A 17,030-nucleotide genomic window follows, 5' to 3' on the forward strand; every position below is an offset into this window, starting at 1 on the left:
CAGTGAGGCCCCCAGATGGTGCGTGTGGCCAGGATTCTTCTGGACCTTGTTCCTCTTCCCAGGCAGTCATTGGCATCTGGGAGTAGTTGGATGGCATGCTCCTCCCTCTGTTTTGTTATCTCCTTCAGATGTGGTGGGGGGCAGGGCAACCTTTACTTTGCCCCTTAGTCTGAGTATGCATGTTTTGTTGTCCTCTTTTGCTGACTCAGAAGAATCACTGGAGGTGTCCTCACCTTTTTCCTTCCTCTCTGGATGTGTCACACATCCCTTCTTCTTCCTTTCATTTTCTTCTTCACATTCTTCTTGTCCTTCACTGTCATAACTAGTCCTATGTTTTCTAGGCTTTTTCTTACTCTTCATCTTTCTCTTCTCCTCTTCTGTTTGTCTCTGCCTCAGTCTCTGTCTTTCACTTCCCAGCATTGTGGCTTCCTCCCTGAGCCTGAAGGCTCCATCTCCAGTGCACTCATTCTCTCTACACATTTGTCCTTGATCCGGGGTGGAGAAGGAAGGAGGAACAGGTCTTGTCATTGGAGTTCCGGTGCCGACACTTCCTGTTCTGCTTGTATTGTTCTGTTCGAAGTGTGTTTTCCATCTCCCTCTTTCTGTCACCATGTCCCCTTTTTTCACTTGGCTGTCTCTTTGATGTAACCCTCACCATCAATCCTTTTAGGGTTATGTGGTTCTTCTGCAACTTGTATTATTTTCATCCAGCTGCCCATGATCTGTCCAAAGACCCTTTTGAATCCCAGTGGGCATGTTCCTGCCCTCCCGTCAGTTGCGGCAGGGGATTTGGAGATGTCACTCTGTTACCATCTGCAACAGCTGTGCATCCCCTCTTCACCATTTCTCCTGAGCCAGTATTCGAGGGCTGCAAATGAAAAAGAAGCTTCTTGGGACAGTTAGTTTGAGTCTTCTCCCCATATCGTCTTACTTCAGTCACTGTTGTGTGAACTGGGGAAACAGTCGTCAGGTCAGGGCACAGTCCCCTCACCTGTGTGTCAGCTTCTTTCTGGATTTGGTCAGCAGGGGGTCAGTAGCCTAGGCCTAATTGTTATGTGTGAAAGAGTTGTCTCTTTTTAATGGCAAAAGACTGGTAGCTTATGGTTTTTCAACATATTTTCTACACCTTCCTAAAACAATCTGTATTTAGTGTGCCCGGGATAGGAAAAAGGCCAACATCAACAACCACACCTTTTCCCCATTTTTCTGCCATTAATTTATCTGGACCTGAAAGAGTGTCAGGCAAGAATTAAGTTTCCCCAATTTGCTCCCCATGTTTTATACTGACTCACAGGAACAGACTTGCTTTTACTTGCAATGGTTTTTCATTCACACAATCACTCTGATCTTCCCATATTTGTAATACTGACAGATTTTATCAAACACACACTAACTCTGGAGAAATTCTCTCAGTCCTATGACATTTGCAAGATTGTGCATTCGTTTTTGTTTACAATTGTGTATGCTAGACACTGAAATGAGTTTATCACAGAGTTTTCTGTATTTATCATCTCATACCCATCCAGATATTTTCCTTCTATAGTGGAACATAAAGTTTGAAACAAACACTTATTACTTCACAAAAACTCTTTAAAACTCTATACGGAAAACATCTGGAATGTCTTTCTAAGATGTGTTATTTATGGTGTTTTTTTGTTTGTTTGTTTGTTTTTACCCTATGCAAAAATAAAATAATAGAACTCAAGGTACTGATTGCTTTCAACTTAATTCACCTCAGAAGCAGTCATGAGAGAGTCAATAAGAGTTGAATATCTGTATCAACCAATATCTCAACAAAGTTTTTTCAAAACACAAACAAAACAAAACATTGCTCAGTCACCACAAACAGTTATTTGAAACACTGCTTTGTTTTACTCCTTTTGACTCCTGATTTCAATGCAAACAATCCTTATTTACAAAGTTTTTACTTATTTACAGTATGTACAGACCTATATTCAATTGATACCTATTTTCACACACAATACTAGGCTCACTCTTGTGACCTCGGACCGTACCGAACCTTCATACAGGTTTTTCACACTTAATACTAGGCGATACAAAAGGAACAAGACTGCGCTTCTCCCTTCTGTACCCCCGAAAAAACCCTGAATTTTCGAAACTCTAGGTAGCGCAAAAATAGGTAGACGGCGCTACTGTTTTCTATACTCCCGAAAGACTCCGAAAAATTCAGAGAATTCTCGACCTACATACAGGTTTTATTTTTTACCTCTAGGATCACAAAGGCAGAAAATGAGAGGTCTTTGTATGGGACTAAGAAGCCGTCGTCACCGCGCTTCCCGTTTACCAACCCCTACTCCCTCACAGGGCTTCACCCTGGCTTTTTCAAAAAGACTTATTCCCGCCTTCGTGCCTCACAGAGACTGTCTCTGTCGCCGGCCCCACGGTCTTTCTATTTAAAATTTAACTGGGTCTAACCAGGCCGTCCGCCACGGACTTCTAATGTGCACTATTTACCATGGACCTTCATACAGGCTTTTAAGCTTTAAATAACCAATAACATACCATGGACCTTCATACAGGCTTTTAAGCTTCAGACAAACAATAACATACCATGGACCTTCATACAGGCTTTTAAGCTTCAGACAAACAATAACATACTATTGTTCTATATTGCCATCTCGAATGATATTTAACAATCGGTATTTTCACTTTAAATCACTTTAAAATATTAACAGACTTACAGAGTAGATGCTGCTTGATTCTCACACCTAAAATCTCCTATATAACCTATACAGAGTTTTGATAAAACAGGTCTCTGTTCTTACCTTTCGATATTTGGGCCCGTGTGAGAATCAGGCAGTCGTCCGTTCTCCGTCTGAAGTTTTGTCCTGTCCTCCTTTTCTCAAAATCACGTCGGGGTCACCAATTGTTGCGTTTTTTCAGATTTTGAGAAAGGAGAGGCTCAGTCCAATGAAAATTAACAAAAAGATTTAATTACAAAAATTAGTGAATAAAGAGATGGCATTACAGAACAAACAAATAACACTGCAGTGGACTGGAAAGTTGTTCCTCTTTTCAGATTTACAGCTTACAGTCCTGATTCTCGCAAAATGAATTGTTAATATCCTCCAGGTATGTAGGCGGGTCTTTTCCTCCAAATGGCCCAGGACCATAGCCATTGGTCGTTTGGTCACTTCTTCGTCACCCAATTAGGAAGGGTGTACCTTACTGCTCTATGTTACTTTTGGTCGAACAAAAGAGCGCCAATTCCCAGACGTGAAACCCCCTTCAATCTACAGGAATAAACAGTCTTTTGCTCTAAACTAATCATGGAGAACAACAGGGCTTGTCTACAAAATGGTTGACACCCTATCTTAAGTGTCAATGAAACAGTCAAAAAACTGTCCTTCTGGCACTAAACAAAGAGGTGTCCGTCTTCTTTACATTACAAAGAGGATACAAACAATGGTTTAATCAACATTCTAATGCAATCGTTTGGCCTAAAATCCTGCAGGTTTACATTTGAAGAAAGCACTGAAACACTGGAGTACATTAAGTTTGTTGTAACTTTTTAAAACTCAACAAAAGTAAGTCTGTAGGTGTGCACTGAATGCACTGTTAGCTCCATAAGTATTAGCAGGGGTCTGAATGTCAGGTGCTTCTATGTCAACAGAAACTGTGGGTGATACTAAAGAAGGCTGCTGATGAGCCATAATCTAGTGTGTGGGTGATTGTCGCTGAATGTAATGTGTAAAATGTTTACATAGTGCAGCATTAAAGGTTGTCACAATAGTCCAAACTGTTTCAGTCACCCAAGCAGTTCAAGGCAGTAGGCAAAACATTTAAACATTGCAGAGCATTTGAAAAGTGGATTACCTCAAAGCCTACTAGAACAAAGTAAAAAAATGTATCTAAAGAAACAATGAAAGGTGCAGCTTTAACTCTTATCCTTAATTGTAACTCAATTTCATAGTTCAGTCAGCCCCACGTGGGGCGCCATTTCTGTAGGATTATCAAAATATAGCCTTAAGCCTAACCTGTCACTTAAATCAGTCGATTAGTAGGATATTAGATAGCCAGCTACCTTCGCTACAAACATACACCAATAAAAGAAAGCCACCAAACACCAATTCAATCACTTCCAATAAATTGTATTGTATTCAAAGTCAAAAAATAATTCACCATAAGGTTAGAATGCAAACACAAAATCTTACGCTTCCCTTAAAGCAATAAATAACTTTTCAAAATACATCATACATATCCCCAAAATTAACTGTCCACAATTCAAATGATAAAGAAAACTGACAAGTCCGCCAACTTGAGGAGGAGGAAGTTGAGTGGCGTGTGTAGATGTGTGTTCAGATGTGTGTGTGTGTTTCAGGGGAAATCAGGCAGTTAAGTCCATTGAACTCAAAAGGTAGCAGTCCAGTTCAGTTCCTTGAGTTCTGGTGTGAGAGAGGTGAGTGTGTAGGTGTGTGTGGTTAGTCCAGATTAATTGAGTTCCATTGAGAGGGGAATAATGGGGTATGTGTGTGTGGATGTGTGTAGTTCAGTTCACATGGGGGCAGAAGGTAAAGTCCTGCCTATAGCTGGGCAGGAGGATAGAGTAGCCACGAGAGTTATAAGAAGGAAGACTTAGCTTTGCCGATCCACCAGGACAAGGAAGCTCCAGGCTGCAACCGAGCAGGTTAAAGAGCACTGAAATCTGATCATGTACAACCAGCTTTCTGGGGCCCAGCTGTTAGGGGGACGCTGCGGACAGTTTGAGACAATCTGTTCTTGCTGCTATTGCGTCACACAGAGGCCGCCTGCAGAGCTCCAAGATAACAGCTAGGCTTTATCAACCAAAACAATAAGCTCAGAACCGGGTTTATTGCCCAGTAGGTTTTAACTTACAAGGAATTTCTTTTGGTATATTAGTGCATAAACAATAATTAATTCAATAAAATAAAAGCAAATAAAAAGCAAGTACTGTAACTACTACTGTACGCTAACAATGTAATGTTATAATAATAAAGCAACAACAGCAACTAATGCATTCTTGGTAAAATGGGCATATCGAACACTTCTGGGAATTTCAACCGTTCTTGGCGAAATGTGAACTTGTGGATAGGAACAGTACTTGGGCAACAAAAGATGACGTTTTACAAGAACAGGAGACATGAATACAGACTGAGAAAGGCCCTCCCATTTTTCACATGTGGTCCTAATCCTCTTCTGTACAGGTGTAATATCAATCACCCCCTGTGCTTTTCCTGATATGAGCAGCCAAAATGTCTGCTGTGAAAAACATCTATTTAACTCAAAATGATCTCATGCTTTTAAAAGGTGTATCATGAAGAACTCTTTGTAACAGTGACTGCAATAAATAAGATTCTGGGCTTTTTAAAGCTGGTCATGGTTACCTTTCTGAAACCACCTCCACACATTCAAGTCTGTCTCCTGATGTTTGAGTCTGACTGTAGTTTCTGATGTGCTCTGTGTTACAGTGATACAGGGTCAGAATGGCTGGGGAGTGACTTACACCTCTACTCAGATCTGTGCCTTAAAAGGATCAACAGTGGAAATAAGCTGCACCCTCACATACCCATCCAGAATAAATGGCCGTGATACTAAAGTTGAGGAAACATTCTGGTTTACTCAACTGCAAGATAAAAAACCTGTGGATCTGAGAACAGACTCAAGATACGCAGGTCGTTTGCAGTACAGTTGTTCTAACAACATCTGCACTCTGAGAGTCACAGACCTGAGAGAGAGCGACTCAGCTGAGTACAAGTTCAGGTTCATAACAAACCAACCAGGTGGAAGATTTACTGGTTCACCTGGAGTCACTTTGTCTCTCAGAGGTAACATTTTTGTTGGAAACCATGTAAGTTAGCTCCAAATGCTCAACATTTGGGAAACACTACAGTGAATTCTGTATGCCTTTTATCAAGTGTGTAAATTCACCTTTCACTCTAAAATTATACTGTTGTTTCTTTACAGATACAGGTTTCCAGGTGCAGGTGAGCAGCTCAGAGTCATGCAAGACTGAAACATGTACATGGTCACAGCTTAAGTGTCTCAGCAGCTGTAGTCTACGTGATCAAACCTCCTACATCTGGTACAAGAATGGACAGAAAATTAAGGAAGAAGCACCTTCTTATTCAGACTACTTTTATCCTGCAGACAGCTATTCCTGTGCCCTTAAAGGACATTTTCCTTCTCCATCAGTGTGTGAGTTCACTCCACAATCTTCTAATAATGTGTAGTGTACCTACCATCCATCCATCGTCAACCGCTTAGCCTGTGTACAGGGGGGGGAGGGGGGGACAAACCTGTGAACAGATTGTGTCCTGTTTTGTACAAGAACAGCAGAGACAGATGTCACTTGTGATCGTTCAGCAGGCTGTTCGCTGTCTTTAGTAAACAGAATTTATCTCTTTTTCCCTTCTTCACTTAAACCACGTTGACCATATTCCTTTTAACAAATTACACTTTTAGGTTCACATTACAGCATGGATGTTAATGCATTAAACCCCTGGAATAACATATTTTACAAATGATATAAATGTACAAACTGGTACTATGACTCACACTTACTGCTGTTTACCAGCTCCAAAATCGTACACATCCAGTAGCTTTGATGCTGGTAAGCCTACTTTAACACCTCCTCGTCCTGAACGGCAAGCTATCCGCCCGGCGCTGCCACTCTTCGGGGGGGAGAGGGCGCAGAAAGGTCAATGTGAACCGAGAGTGAGTGCTCGGCCGGCGTGCTCCGGTCCGAGGCACGCCTCGCAGCGGGGACGGAGATCACCCAGCACGATGTAGCCCGTTCTGGCCGGCTTGCTGGAAGACATCGTTCTTCTTGTTTTCCGGCTGGAAAGTCTTTTGCTCTTTAAACAACTCTTCTGCTCTTAGACAGCTCAGTGCTGAAACAATATGGGAGCCGATGGCTGGGTCTCACCGTTGTATATATACAAGGTGCGGACGTAGGAGAGGCCCACGCTGTGGGTGGGCGTAGACTAAAATTCTCAGAAGGGGTAAACCCAATAGTGATAGCCTTAGAGGGCGAAGCCTATATGAAATAGAACAAAGGATCCCCTCTGACTATTTTACTTAAATTTAACTCAATCCTTGGTTCAGGAGCTGGGAAAACTGGTTATTTAGCACGTAATATTTCTGTATCACATAATTTCTAAGAGAGTATATAACGGTGCTGGGAACAAAGCATTAGTTACAACATGGATTAAATGCAGAAATGTTGGCGAGCACTGAAGATTAAAGGCACAACAAAATGAACTTACTTGTGGTTCCTTCTTTCTGACATAGTTTTTAACAAGAACAGGGTAATAATTACTCAATTGAAGTGGCGAGAACTACTAAGTAAGTTAAAGATTCATTTAATTAAAACAAGGTAATAGGCAAGTTCATAAGGAGGCAATATTCATTTGTCCACACAAAGGAAGTGTCCTCCTCTGGTGTCTGGGTTTTCTCAGCAGTTTCACAGCTGGGTGTGAAAAGGGAGAGGGCATGTTAGAGCACAAATTAATGGCTCTTTGGTGGGGTAGAGAGTCAAGACGGAAGAAGGGGGTCTTTGATGTCTGAGGTAATCTGAAGGAGGAACTTCGTTACCATGGTTACCCTGCCCTCTTGGTCTTGGGAGTGTTTAGAGGTCGTTTAGTTTATGGCTGCTGAGGTCCTCATAGCCTGCTTCAGTGTGAGGTTAGTCTCTGGACAAGGTTAATATTGTCATTTTAATAGTCATGCATAGAGTCTGTTATCTCAACTTCACCGGAGGTGGAGCAAACCTTTCACCCCCTCCTTTTGGGTACTTCAGCTGTCTGTTGAGGGTTGATATTTCAACCACCCCCCTCTTTCTCTCAGGGAGAGACAAAGAGAATTTGGAAACTCCTTTTTTGGCATAAAATTATAAAAACAACACACTGGCTGGTTCACTACAAATGTGACACTGTTTTGAACATTTTAGCTGATGTTCTTTATCATGACTTCATGTATCTTTTAAAATAAGCAAACTCATCCACAGCAATACAACCAGCTGTGAATTACTGCAGTAAAGACTATAGTTTTAATAATCGTCAAAAATATTTCATTTTCAGGTGGCCATGGTCATTCATGCAACAGAGTGACTTACACTGACAGAAGAATCTGTGCTGTCAAAGGCTCATCAGTGGACATTTCTTGTACTTACAACAGTTATTACACAGATATCAGATCTAAATTCTGGTTCAGTCCTGAACGTAGTCTTCAGTGGCAGAATCCCTCACAGCCTGAGGACCTTAGTGAAGACTCCCAGTATGCAGGTCGTGTTCAGGTCCTTGAAACAGAGAGAGGACGCTCCACTCTGAGAATCACTGACCTGAGAGAGAGCGACTCAGCTGAGTATCACTTCAAATTCACAGCAGGAAGCTTTGAATGGAGGAGTAGTTTACCTGGTACAACTCTGACTGTCACAGGTACTGATGAACACAAACTGTAACAGCACATTTAAACTATCTGATGACACGTGAATGTGCAGAATAGTGATCCTAATGGGAAATAATTGGATGTGTGATTAATTGATTACATGATTGTCATAATGTTCTATTGTTTATATCTCTGTGTCTGTCTGTGTGTGATTCAGTTCCACATAAAGAACAAATATTTCTGTTTTCTTCTTCACAGATCTCCAGGTTCAGGTGATCAGATCAACAGTCTACCAGAATTATACTGAGGCAGAGCTGCTTTGTCACAGCAGCTGTCGTCTACCTGATCGTCCTTCCTACGTCTGGTTCAAGAATGGACAGAAAATGGAAAGCATGGAGACATCTTCTTATAAAGATCAGTTTTATCCAGGAGACATCATCTCCTGTGCTCTTAAAGGACATGAGGATTTCCCCTCTCCTTCAGTGTGTGAGTTTAATGGACTGTTTCAGCGACGTAGTGGTAAATCTGAAACACATAAGTGCTGCTACGACCACTGACAAATTGTGTTTTTGAAAATACCAAATGATTAAAGGCTTGTTATTGGCTGTCAGTTTCAACAAACAGGATTCAGACCTGGGACAGATCCAGAATCAGCACTATGGACATCCACTTTGTCAAATACTAGAGAAAATCAAAAAGACACAAACAGAGAAATTTAATGAAAATAGTCAATCGTCTATAACATAGTCTAGCATTTCAGTAATTCAAGTTTATACCTTCAACAGATGCTCTGAAGCTTCCCTCTGTGTCAGTGAGTCCCTCTGCTGAGATAGTGGAGGGCAGTTCAGTGACTCTGACCTGCAGCAGTGATGCTAACCCAGCAGCTAAATACACCTGGTACAAGGAGAACCAAACTCTGCTCAGTGAAGAACCACAGCTTGTCTTCAGCTCCATCCAGTCCTCTGACTCTGGAGAGTATTACTGTGCAGCTGAGAACCAGCTGGGGAGGAGGACAACTAAATACATCATTAATGTGAAATGTGAGTGAAACAGTTTAAAAATAACAAATAGCTTATTAAATATATCTTTGCAGGAGAAAATCTTAGCAGTAGTGCAATCTGGACTCAGTGCTGTCAACGTGGAAGAGAGAGTGAACACTTTATTAGCAGGAGGAACACAGAAACAGCAGGTGGAGTTGGAGCAGGCCTCAGTTACATCCAATCATCAGTACTTCTCATCCTCTTTTAAACTGAATTCAGGTTTCAGGTCTGTGTGTAACAAAGGCTCTTTCTGAAATTGTATAGAAACATAATAATGGAAAACTCACTATAATAATCTCCTCGACACAATGTGATTCTTTAGAGGACATATTTTTATTTTATTATGATTATATTTTATTCTTTGGATTATTGCTTGACTGATTTGATTTAGGATTCATCCTGAAGGTGGCCACTATACAGCTCTTCAAATCATTTCACAGTAAGGCTTGAAAAACGTGAGTTTAATATCTTACCAGTTGTGTGTAGAAAACCACAGGAGGTAACCAATCACCTGTTTCTCAACATGCCTGACACTGTGTTGAAAGATGTGATGTCTGTAGTGCTTTGCCAACCAAATGGACATTGCATGCGGCTCCCCTCTAAGTAAAGCCATGTAAGTTGAAATGAACTCGCACTTGCCAAAATTAAAATATTTCTGCCCACATCACTCCTAACGGCAGCTGCTCCAGTCCAGGGCTTCAAACGCTAATGGAGACACTGAAGGTTGATGCTTCTTTAATACACTTAACGTTCCTACTTCTGAGTTTCGTAATTAAGATTTCTTTTACCAAAAATGAGCCATCTGATGTTAGCTAGCTGATAGTCCACACTACTTTTCACCACTTGCCTATATCATTTTGGATTAGTTATTGTAGAGATACATTTTGACATCAATATACAGTTCATTATTTCATCAAATCTTTTGTGAGTCTTTTTCCAATAAGCAAGTCATATGTTTTCACTCTGGAACTCAGGAGTTTTACCTGGCTAGGTACAGTAAATGTTAAAAACCAGGTTTGTTATTTCAAATGGATTCAGTTTCAGTTTTATTTATAGAACGCCCAATTCCCCAACAATGAATGACTACTGCTTTACTGAGCGTAGATTACATTTCATTCATAGTCAATATGAGCAAGAGCAAAGGAGACATTTGCTAAGAAAGAGGAAGTTGAAACTTGTGACAGTTTGAACTTAAAATAATAAGAATTAGGAATCAGAGATGATAATGCAGACTGCATTATGACAGTGTCTTTGGTTCTGGTTCAGCATTGTGTGGGTCTGTGTTTGAGCGGTCATGATGGTCTGCTGCTGTGTGCTGGTCTGACTTTCTGGCAGGTTTTTTCTAGAATACTTGGTGTCACCTGACAACAACAGTTGTTGTGTGTTATGGGGCACCCATCAACTGGTGTAATAAATGTGATTTATCATCATCTACAGACTGAAGACATTAGTTCAATAAGCAAGGATATATTAAGCATTTTAAGATTTTAGTTCACTGAAGCGTGTGCCTGCACGTGACCTGGGAAAAAGTCCTAAAATGCCTAAAAACAGGCCTGTAAACAAATATTGACAAGTTGTCTCTCTTTTGTCCCCAGATGCTCCAAAGCTTCCCTCTGTGTCAGTGAGTCCCTCTGCTGAGATAGTGGAGGGCAGTTCAGTGACTCTGACCTGCAGCAGTGATGCTAACCCAGCAGCTAAATACACCTGGTACAAGGAGAACCAAACACTGATTCAGGGACCAGAAGACATTTATCATTTCACCTCTATCAGCTCTAAGGACAGCGGGATCTACCACTGCAAGGCTGAGAATGAGTATGGCCAGATCAACTCCACATCTGTATCCATAGATGTCCAGTGTAAGTACAAAACATCAGCAAAGCACTTCCACATACAATGTGTTTAATTACAGATAGTGAATGTTAATGTGAGTTTATGAGCTCGTTAACGTTATCATGTTCTAAAGTAGCATCACAGGGGTTTAAAGGATCATTTCAGATTATTTAATGCTAACTTATAATATAGTCACATGCCATTTGTACGTTAAAATAGTTTTTGGTCACTAATCATTCCTCCTGGTGAAGAAGAGATACCTTCGTAGAGCAACATGCATTTCAGAGTTCACATGTAGCAAATTTGAGGCTTCAGCAGTCTGAGTTTCATGAATCAACTGTAACTTCCAAAATTACAGTTGTTATAGTGCAAAATTTCCTTTTGGTGTTTGTTCAGACAGTGAATCTTTGCTGAGCTGCAGCAGAAGGTTTAGCCCCACTGGTGTCCTGACGTTACTCTGTCATTCACGCAGCGTTCCATACACATTGTTTTTTAAATGTTATCCAGCGACAGGTTATATATTTTTGTAATTCCACTGATGTCCACTGTCTGCTGAGGGTTTGCCCAGTGAAAAAGTTCAATGCAGTATTTCCACAGACTGCAGCTTCCAGCAAAGGAGAAGAGCAGAGCGGCACAGTCTGAGAAAATATTGGACATTGGCTTTGCTCCGAGCTAACATTTAATATGTCCAGACAGAAAGTAGACATCTGTGAGGTCAACAAAATGCTTTTTAAGACGCAAGCTGCTGCTGGATAACAACGTAAACGTTTTGACTTATCTTCTAAGGCTCCTTCCACAACTGTCGTTTGGTTCATTTGGTCCAGACCAGGGAAAAAATGATCCACTGTTGCGTTCCTGATCTCAGCAGAGTTCGATTGGCAGCTTTCACATCAGCCTAAATGAACCGAACTAACCAACACGTCCTCTTACCTAAATGACAAACTAGGTCATTTGTCAGTGCCTTCTAAAACTACATATATAACAGTCACATGATGTAAGTCCAATACATCATGTGACTTAACTCACATGAGGTAAGTCAGTAACACTATTTAACTTGAACTCAAATAATAACACTGACTTGGTGTCACATGGGCCTTGAATGCTCGTCTCCTGTTCTTCCTTTGCTACCGTCATACGGCCACTAGAGGTCTCAGCCACAAAAAAAGTAAATATGAGTCAAACAACATAATATGGTCGCTTTTCTGGTGAGGACAGACTGGTACTAACTGGGCAAACGCATCAGAGTTTGTTTAACTGGACCAAACAGGTTAAGTATGAAAGAACCCTGTTACTGTAGACCACAAACCAAATCATGGAGTAACATGAAGCGTGCTGAGGACACAAATAGGGCTTTGGGGGGATATTTCCTAAAAGTAGTTTTTTTACTGAGACACAACACTGGCAATAAACCTACTCACAACTACCAAATCTTGTTTTCCTTAGTATTTCTATACATGTTTTCCTCCAGATGCTCCAAAGCTTCCCTCTGTGTCAGTGAGTCCCTCTGCTGAGATAGTGGAGGGCAGTTCAGTGACTCTGACCTGCAGCAGTGATGCTAACCCAGCAGCTAAATACACCTGGTACAAGGAGAATGAAGACTCACCAAAAGCATCAGGACAGAACTTCACCATCACTGACTTCAGAGCTGAACACAGTGGGAATTATTACTGTGAAGCCCAGAACAGAAGAGGACGTCATAACTCCACCTTACATCTGATTGTTGTTGCAGGTAAGGTTTTATAATTTACCTTCACACACCTGTTAACTGCAGAGTTTACAGCCACATCTTTGAGCTCACCTTGGGTTACAGAAGCTCAGCTAACTTTAGTTAGGATTATTTTTACGCTTTGAAAAAAACTGATCCCAAAAAACACATTTAAGCATTGTTAGTGTCCATTTATCACTAATTCACTATTGGAATTAAGAATTTCTAAAACTTTTCCAGTGTTTGTGCTTGATTGTTGTTTTCCAGGTTCATTGAAATTTCCAGTTGCTCTATCAGTCAGTGCTGTTGTTCTGGTCTTCATTCTTCTTCTCTCTGTCGTCCTGTGGATTAGGTGAGCAGATCACTTTCTCTGTGATTAAATGTACGTATATTCACATTTTTTAACTCAATCTCAAAGCACTAGTCACATGTTCGTATGTGCATTTAAAGTTAGCTGTAATGGTTCCTCCTGTTAATACTGACCCTCTTAAAGCAGTTTCAATGTAAGTGATGCAGGACTTCCTTCCATATTAAAAAACTAATTGTGGAAGATTCCCACTTGATTTGTCTAACTGACAAGTTTATTAGCTTCATCGTTTTAGCACAGAATGAGGATTTTAGATTTTGTCCCCATCACTTACATTGAAACTACTTTAGGGAGGGATTTATTTGTTACATTCATCGTGATTTTGCTGTAACAATAACTCTCAATGTACATATGGGCATTTTAGCATTGTAGTCATGTTTGCTTGAAGAAATGTGTTTAGTTATTCATTTGCTTCTTTTATTTATTCTCCTGTCAGAAGAGAGAGGTCTTTGCAACAACAACCTGAGGCTGGTGAGAGACCACACAACAGAGCAGAGGTACAAACTAAAACATGCTGTTCAGTCATCTGAAAACTCATCTCGTAGGTGCATCACATCCTTCTTTGACTACTTTCTTCACCCAAATTAACCACGCTCTCCTTTATCTGTTTCTCAACCTGATGGCTTGTATGATCAGATGGAATAATTACAGAAAGCAAAACCTGTTTTATTGTACATGTGGGCACCATATACAACATATGACTGTTAAGACTTCAAAAACTTTTCCTTCCCACAATAAATTAAGCAGCTTTTATCCAGCCATACTTCTGGCACACTGTTCCCCTGTTAAAATGAACAGACAGGACTGTCATCTTGTAAATAATAGTGTAAGTAAAATATGAATACTATTGACCTCTGCTGGTGAGCACAAGGTATTACAACACAAAACAGATTTTCAGTATCAAGCTTCAGTACTTTGGTGTTTTGGTTTAGCAAATTAGGCTGAACACACTCATGGTCCTGTCATGCTGCAGTGCAGTAACAGTCTTATTTACTACCTTAAGTCACACTTGAGTTCAGTTTGTCTTGTAAGCAGTACATGAAAAATGTAAAAGTCCTCTTGTCTATGTGGCAGGAGACAGATGAACTTCATGCGAGCGTACAGTGCGTTAGGAACCAGCCAGAGGCTCTCTACTCCAACTTCAGCCCAGCTCAGCCCCTCAGAAACAAGGAGGAGGTTGTTTACGCAACCCCCATCTTCAACAGTGCCGCAGGGTGAGCAGCTCTTCACACAGGACAATCTTTGTTGCTGTTTGATTTAAATAAAATACACATTCAGTTTGAAAGTGTCAGAGAATTTAATCTCACATTTTTGCTGTTGCATGTGTCTTTTTATGGTTTTATGTTTCTTGTTAAGTGTTCTTCTTTTAATTATTGATTTCTTCACAGAACAAGGCGTCAAGCAGCTGTGGAGGATGTATCTGCCCTGTACAGCAGAGTTAATAGAAGCCACTGAGTGTGATGACAACATGGATCTGTGGTCTGTATTTATGCATGGACTTTTGATGGGCCCATTACATTTTTCCTCAAGACAGAATTGGGTGCAGAATTAAGGCAACAATATTTAATTTATATCTTATATTAATGAAGGACAGGTAGATTAAATATTAGATACCTCTCTAACGGTTACATTAAAACCTTCATGAAAGTAGGATTTATCACAGGACAGTTGTGTTGAACGGCATTAGTTTTAGATCAGTGTACTTAATAATACACTTCCATCTTTTCAGGACAATGTTTTTTTTCTTTGTCTTTGTTTTTTTTTTACTGTTTTGATTATTATATGATCACAACTGTTACAATGTAAGTCATTCACACCTATTGCCAATATTTTTATGCTCATTTTCTGAATTTGTATTTTATTGTCATTTCAAACTGAGTATTTACATTTCTTTACATGTTTTGTATTGTTTTGTCTTGCATGGGAAATAGTGAGTAAGACTCCTTGTGTTTGGCCTGATGAGTTGCTTGGAAACACTTTTTAAAAATGTAAATGGATATAAACTTTATTTTTAGCTGCATTTAAGTCATTGAGTTTGTATTCCAATCTGATTAACCAGAACATTTATCACATCTTTTTGAAGTTGTAAAATCTGAAATGAAAAGCGCTCCATCGTTTCGGGGCATGCATTAACTTTGAAAACAACAGTTTTTTGCAGTGAAACAGAAACCAATCTGTACACATGATGTTGCTAACAGAGCTCATAGCAGGGCAGTATGTCATTTATCCAGTTTGTCTCTTACTAGTCTGAAGTGTGGTGAGAGTGAGAGTTTGTGAGACCATAAATATTATTTCTCATTAATGTTAAAGTTTAAAATTATTAATAAATAGTTAAAGGACCACAAGACAAAGGTTTATCTTAAAACAAAAGTATTTGCTGTATCATTCATCTTGTTCATACTGGACATTTAGAGATCCCTTGCTAAAAAAAGTTTATATGAAATGAATATGAGGCTTAAGTCGTCTAAGTTAGACAAACAAAGTGCTCATCTCCCAAAGTTACTGTCCTTTTAGTACAAAATCCCCACTTTGTGTTTACAGGACAGCGTTTCCTTCCTGAGCTGCCGTGACAGAGGGGACAGGGACAGAAGAGGGAATATCCTAATGAAGAAGACTGTAATAGACTTCTAACTTTGTTTGTCTAAACCAGACATCATATTAGGATCAGATACTAATTGGAGTGTATTTCTGCACAGACTGAGGACTGCTTGTTCTGAATCAGCAATTTTCTTAAAAAAGTCAAATCTTCATGTGGCAGATAAAAGTCTGCTGAGCACCTTCTGATTCCATACAAACAGTTAGTGATCCACAACTCAAAGAAAGACAAGCACAGAAACAAATGTTTAATATATGAACTCTCCTTCAGAAAGCAATGAGGTGATCAGTAGCAGTAGCCAGCTGCCCACAGAGGTAACCACACCTGCCTGTAAAATCTCTCAAGCTGTTTGTGTCTGTGAGGGAATTTAGGCCAGGTTAATGGAGGTGACCTGTCACACTTAACCTGTCTTCTTACGTCTCCTGTCTCACGCCTCATGTCTCTGGCAGGGTGCTGCTGAAAACGACACAAAACCGAGGAAGTTGACATGATGTGACGAGTTTAGAGTTAAATCAATATACACCACACGCTTAGTAAATTAATTTTATCAATTCAATTGGATCTGAAATAACAGTGGTTTTATTTATCCTCTTTATTATACACTGCTTCCAAATTGTATGTTTTTGTCAAATGATTTTATGTAAGTTCAATCCAGGTTGTTGAGTGACTTGTTTTTGCTTTGATACATGCGTCACAAAACATTCAAAATAACTTTAATGGCTCTTTTTTGTCATTATGACACTGTCTGTTTAAGGCCAAACCATATTTTTAGTGAAGTTTAGGGATATAATGTATTTCTTATATGGGGACTAAAATCAGTTTAGTCACATTATGAAGAAATGCAAATCCCAACAACTTAAAATGATTTAATATTATCGTGGTTTAAGGAAGGGTTGGTTTTAGTCATATAGTGTTTATGCTTAGGGTGAGAGTTTCCAGGAAGTCAACAGAGTGTCCCCTCAATTTGTGCATAAAGACATTTTAAACACATTAACCTGTCAACACATCCTGTTTTTGTCAGGTGAAGGAGCAAGAGCAGAAGTTGTGTTTGCATGTAATATTCCTTACAAATTGATTGTAGTTCCCTCAGTTACGAAAACTATATCAAATGCTCTTTTGTTAAAT

At 40.0% G+C, this 17,030-nt stretch overlaps 1 long non-coding RNA gene across 2 annotated transcripts; it reads left to right on the forward strand.

The window, feature by feature from the left end:
• The first annotated feature begins 12,894 nt into the window (after positions 1-12,894).
• Positions 12,895-16,128, forward strand: LOC119899001. Of its 2 annotated transcripts, XR_005443678.1 has the most exons (6): positions 12,895-12,966; positions 13,210-13,294; positions 13,746-13,806; positions 14,384-14,523; positions 14,698-14,788; positions 15,851-16,128. It is a non-coding gene; the product is annotated as an uncharacterized LOC119899001 (long non-coding RNA). The 2 variants fall into 2 exon arrangements; XR_005443677.1 differs by lacking the exon at positions 15,851-16,128 and having other exon boundaries at positions 14,698-15,649.
• The last annotated feature ends 902 nt before the right edge of the window (positions 16,129-17,030 follow it).

This window comes from Micropterus salmoides, unplaced genomic scaffold, assembly GCF_014851395.1.
Source record: "Micropterus salmoides isolate LMB-PRFRI ecotype aquatic unplaced genomic scaffold, ASM1485139v1 Ms_hic_scaffold_1, whole genome shotgun sequence".
In the NCBI taxonomy this organism is placed as follows: domain Eukaryota; kingdom Metazoa; phylum Chordata; class Actinopteri; order Centrarchiformes; family Centrarchidae; genus Micropterus; species Micropterus salmoides.